Source organism: Salvelinus sp. IW2-2015, unplaced genomic scaffold (assembly GCF_002910315.2).
Source record: "Salvelinus sp. IW2-2015 unplaced genomic scaffold, ASM291031v2 Un_scaffold2599, whole genome shotgun sequence".
Classification (NCBI taxonomy): domain Eukaryota; kingdom Metazoa; phylum Chordata; class Actinopteri; order Salmoniformes; family Salmonidae; genus Salvelinus; species Salvelinus sp. IW2-2015.
The window spans coordinates 5,135-10,878 of NW_019943907.1; the positions used below are offsets into that span (position 1 = coordinate 5,135).

A 5,744-nucleotide genomic window follows, 5' to 3' on the forward strand; every position below is an offset into this window, starting at 1 on the left:
TACGAGATCGTAGACAACACATTCTCCTCCCAGCTGAGAACTCAGACAAGGATGGTTAGAGTTAGAGAGAGGTGTGTGTTGTGTGTGTGTGTGTGTGGTGTGGTGTGTGTGTGTGTGTGTGTGTGTGTGTGTGTGTGTGTGTGTGTGTGTGTGTGTGTTGTGTGTGTGTGTGTGTGTGTTGTGTGTGTGTGTGTGTGTGTGTTGTGTGTGTTGTGTGTGTGTGTGTGGTGTGTGTGTGTGTGTGTGTGTGTGTGTGTGTGTGTGTGTGTGTGTGTGTGTGTGTGTCCTCTCACCTGTAGTGTGGCAGTGTGTGGACCTTTGTGTGTGTATATGGACAGGTATCCCTCTCACCTGTGTACGGAGGTGAGTTTGGCAGACTTGAGACCATTGGAGAATTCAGCGCAGTACAGGTCAGCCTCGGCCCAGGTCCGGTTCAGGGGGAAGAAACGGTAGCAGTGACCTTCGAACTCAGTCCAGAACAACGGACAGGTGACGGGAAGGCCTGGTTCTGGCAACTGGAGGGGGAAGGCTGGGGGAGGGAGGGAGGGGAAGGGAAGGGAAGGGAGAGAGAGGGGGGTCAGGAGATGGGAAGAGGAGAGAGGCGAGAGGGGGGGGAGGTAAGAGAGAGCGGGGGAGGGAGGGAGGATACCATATGTAACTAAAATGTTGAAAGAGAATAGGTTATACTGCTCTTAAGTAATTGTGAATACTCCGCATTCAATGTTTTCTTTGTCATGTTCATTAGTTAGACTGCAGCACTCCTTTCATATGGACCCCAGGAAGAGCAGCTGATGCTTTTGCAGCGGCTAATGGGGATCCTAATAAAATACCAAGTTGTCACGTGTTTATGGACTTACCCAAATGTAGACTTTCAGTTACTCTGTATCCCTTCACCAAGACTATCAGTTACTCTGTATCCCTTCACCAAGACTATCAGTTACTCTGTATCCTTCACCAAGACTATCAGTTACTCTGTTTCCCTTCACCAAGACTTTCAGTTCCTCTGTATCCCTTCACCAATACTATCAYTTACTKTMTATCCCTTCACCAAGACTTTCAGTTACTCTGTATCCTTCACCAAGACTTTCAGTTACTCTGTATCCCTTCACCAAGACTATCAGTTACTCTGTATCCCTTCACCAAGACTATCAGTTACTCTGTATCCCTTCACCAAGGTAGACTTTCAGGTACTCTGTTACTGTATATGTTGAAAAAGAACAGGTTGCACTTCTCTTAACATGTTCAGGGCCTTCCGAGTGGTGCAGGGGTCTAAGGCACCGCAGTGCTAGAGGCGTCACTACAGAGCCAGGGTCGATCCCGGGCTGTATCACAACCGGCCGTGATCGGGAGTTCCATAGGGCGTCGCACAATTGGCCCAGGGTCATCTGGGTTAGGGGAGGGTTTGGCCAGGGGGGCTTTACTTGGCTCATCGCACTCTAGCGACTCCTTGTGGCGGGACGGGCGCCTGCAGGCTGACTCCGGTCGTCAGGTGAACAACCAAACTCTCCCTAAACATCAAAATAGAGGTGCATGGCAGAGACACAGATATCAGACGTTCTCCTGAAACTACACGTCTCTGTGCCCGCTTGCTTTCAATAGACTCCAGATACCCCAACTAAACTCTCACAACAGCTTCAAACATGTCAGTTCAATTCTTCTTCTTCTATCAAAACCAGGTAGATTAAATCCTGCCACACAGCCTCCAAGGAGAAGAAGAAACAGCAAGTCAAATGTATCAAATAGGAAATAGGATTTCTTGAAGTTAAAGAAATGACAAAAGGCAGTTTATAAATCTCTTGAAATATTACAACTAAACAGTAAACACAGACACAACAGTCTTGAGTAACGAGGGAGAAAAACTTCTAATTAGAAACAAGACATTGTAACACAAATAAGATACATCTAGAAATATCAAATAAAGGTTTAAAAGACTGTACATGTCACAGTATAGGCCTGTAGTCATGCAATTTCCATATGAGAACATGCATCTAGTCTCCACCTCCACCAGCCCTAACCCTAGGCGGTCTCTCCCTCCAGCTGCCCCAGAAAGGAGCCCTGTGGTCAGGTTGGCTCCCTGCTCATGCCCCCTGATCCTCTGGTTCTGCCGGAAGCCTGGTTCCTCGGCCCGGGTGGTTAACTAACAAACAAACAAATAAACTAACTAACTAACAAACTAACTAACTAACTGACCAATGAATCAATCAAATGTATTTATTTATAAAGCCCTTTTTACATCAGCTGATATCTCAAGGTGCTGTATAGAAACCCAGCCTAAAACCCCAAACAGCAAGCAATGCAGGTGAAGAAGCACAGTGGCTAAGAAAAACTCCCTAGAAAGGCCAGAAACCTGGGAAGAAGAGATTATAACAATACACGGCCAAGATGTTCAAACGTTCATAGATGACCAGCAGGGTCAAATAATAATAATAATCACATGATCACAAGCTAACTAACTAACTGACTAACTGTCTAACTAACTAACCCAATCTGAGTGACTGTAGATAGAGCATTGGAAGATGCTGTCACCTTTCCCCTTCTAGGATACCAAGGACTACCAGGGATACATCGGGTTTATTTTACTTCAGTTAACACTTATTTTTCTTAAAACTGGATTGTAGGTTAAGGGCTTGTAAGTAAGCATTTCACAATAAGTCTACTACACCTGTTGTATCGGCGCATGTGACAGATAAAATGTGATTTGATCTTCTTCAGTGACTATACCCAGAGGAAGCACACCTTCCTCCCCCAAAACGTTGTTTACGCCGCAGCCGCCACACCTAAATAGTAGTACTCACCGGTGTGATCTTGATGTGTGGGAAGGGATAGTCCCTCACAGGAAGAGCCAGAGGAACATGGTCAGACACAACTCCCAGCAGAGCCATTCTTCCAACAGAAACACGAAAGACAGGCAGAAGAGAGAGAATCTAGATCCACTGACTCGGAATATGTGTGTGTGTTTGAGTGTGGATGTGTGTGTGTGGCTTTTCTTCTGTGTGGATGAGAGGGGAAATGCAGTGTGTGTGTGTGTGTGTGTAAGTCAGTGTGAGAGTAGCTCTGGGAGTTTAGATGGTGTCTCTCAGTCGTCGCAGGAAGAAATCAGTGTGTGTATGGTGTTGTGTGTGTATGTGAGAGAGAGAGAGAGAGAGAGAGAGAGAGAGAGAGAGAGAGGGAGAGAGAGAGAAGAAGGAGAGAGATGAGAGAGAGAGGAGAGAGGAGAGGAGAGAGAGAGAGAGAGAGTATTCATTTTTATTGTTTATTTCATTTGTATATTTCTACTTCACTTGCTTTGCAATGTTAACATTGGTTTTCCCATGCCAATAAAGCCCCTTGAGTTGATTGAATTGAGGAGAGGGGGGAGAAAGAGAGAAAAATACTCCCAACCCTTCTTGTTTTGCAAGCTTCTCACTCGATCACACTCATTGCTCTGCAAGGAGATAACGAAAGAACAACAGAGAGAAACTAAGAGAGAAGAGGAGAGAGAGACTCAGCTCCCTAATACGCACTGAAAGAGGAGGAGAGAGACTCACACCCAAATACACAGTCCAACACTGAAGGGAGGAGAAGACTTTAACCCTCAACACTGAAAAGGAGAGACGTTAACCTTCAACACTAAGGGAGAAGAGTTAACCCCTCAACACTGAAGGGGAGTGGGTCCTCATAGGGCGATCAGTCACTAAAATGGTGGAGTTGGTGCCTCTAGGTCGATCAGCTCCTGAAGAGGTGCAGTTGGTCCTCAGGTCGATCAGTCCTGAAAGATGGTTGGAGTTGGTGCTCTAGTTCGATCCAGTCCTGAAAGATGGTGGAGTTGGTGCCTCTATGGTCGATCAGTCCGAAGATGGTGGAGTTGGTGCCTCTAGGTCGATCAAGTCCTGAAAGATGGTGGAGTGGGACTCTAGGTCGACAGTCCTGAAAGATGGTGGATTGGTGCCTCTAGGTGATCATCCAGAGTGAGTTTGTGGCCAGTGCAGTCTGAAGATGGTGAGTTGTGCCTCTAGCTCAGCCTGAAAAGATCGTGGAACTGTTTTAGGCCTTCTAGGTAGGGCATCCACAGCGATCCAGTCACGTTGTGAATACACGGAACTTAGAGACTCGCGTGCTGGACAACGTGTGCCCTGTGGGGTGGTGCCGCCACCGGAACCACCACCCTAGTTACATCAGCACGAAGCAAGGATAGCGTGCCCAGAAAAGCCCACCACAAACCATGATGAGCAGCTGCCAGTGCAGCAGGAGATATTACTGTAGAAGAAGCCAGGCGGCTGCAGTGATGGACTGTGGAGGACAAGAGCACCAAGTTACACCACACCATGTAATTACAGCAACTGTGGTTAGCAAGTATTGGAAATCATCAAGGAATATACAAGCAAATAGTCTCAATGTTAATATTCTTCAAATCAATTCAGAGTAATAGATTATCACCATAGATAATCATACGAGCCATATCGTGTGTGTAGTCCATAACAGATCATCAATGTACCTGGACAAACGTGAAACGGCCAAAGCAGAGCACTTTCCTCCCGGAACATGAATCCCACAATGACTCAGCAGTTGGGTGGTTGAAGCCAGCTGTGCCACCCGGCCCAGCAGGAAGCTGCACAGCAGAGCCACCTCAACACTGCCCCAACAACATTCCCAGGTTAAAATACAGGACATGAAAACCTGTACTATCTGCAGTAAACCAATAGAGTTCAAATGCAATTATGCACTACTGCCTACACTTAACAGATTGCTCATGTCCTGAACCTGCTGTATTCTTATGACAAACTACGGAAATTGTTGTAATTAGGTCACTGTGTGTTTTTGGTAATGGGCCAACTGAAGCTAAGCCCTGCTGTGTACCTGGGGTGATTTATGCCTGCAGGTGTGGTGCCTCTTCTGGGGCAATAGGGCCATCACCTGGCAACTGTTCAGAAGGATCAGGTAAAAGGCACGAAGTGAGTGATTCAGCCCCAGCAGCAACAACCGGTGGCTCCCAATCGGTTGCACTTGTTCAGGCATCCCAAAAACACGCCCCCTCCTGGGACAAACAGAGGCACAGCAAAAACAGAAGGTTGACTTCCTCGAATCATCAGTCCCTCCTGTCAATCAGTTTATCTTGCTTTCCAAACCTCCAGGTAATCATGTTGATCCGAAGACAGCACTGAAGATTTAAAAGGGAATGGCTGTGACTTCCCCAGGATCTTCTCCCAGGCATGAAAATACCAGAGAGCCCGATTCAGACTCTTAGCATCGTTCCCAAATTGAGTCAGTGGCTCATATACCATCTGTCCCGTGAGTACTCCCACTGTAAAAATGTAAAACTCTAGGGCCTGTAACGGTAGAGAAGGAGCAAGAGTTTTATTACACATAGGAAACTGAGGGTTACGCATTCAAACATAGCTCAATGTCATTAATATGCATGCCGGTTTTATTATTTCGGTTATGACTAGCATCCACTGAAAGAAGTTCCTCATACGTGGAAATAGCCCAAACCCATTTTTTCCCGGAATAATTGGAATGCAATTTGCCCAACCTGTGTATGCTATGGGCAGATACTCAGCAAGTAGCATCTCTTAGTGGACAGACAACTGCAACGCTTTCTCTGTAAGAAGAGGGCACCATAAATCAGTCAGCTAGAGTTCTGGGACTTTGTGCCCTGACATAACAGAATTTTGAATTAAGAAGCAACCAATGAAACTCTGACTCACTGGAAAGCTCCAAGAGCCTTGGGAACGAGACCTGGAGTGCTCTGCAAGAAGAGAAATCCA

General features: G+C 46.5%; 1 pseudogene; it reads right to left on the minus strand.

Annotated features, from left to right (window-relative positions):
- The window catches only part of LOC139025379 (C-type lectin domain family 19 member A-like), a 10,565-nt pseudogene extending 5,092 nt beyond the window's left edge, over positions 1-5,473 (minus strand).
- Positions 5,474-5,744: the final 271 nt, after the last annotated feature.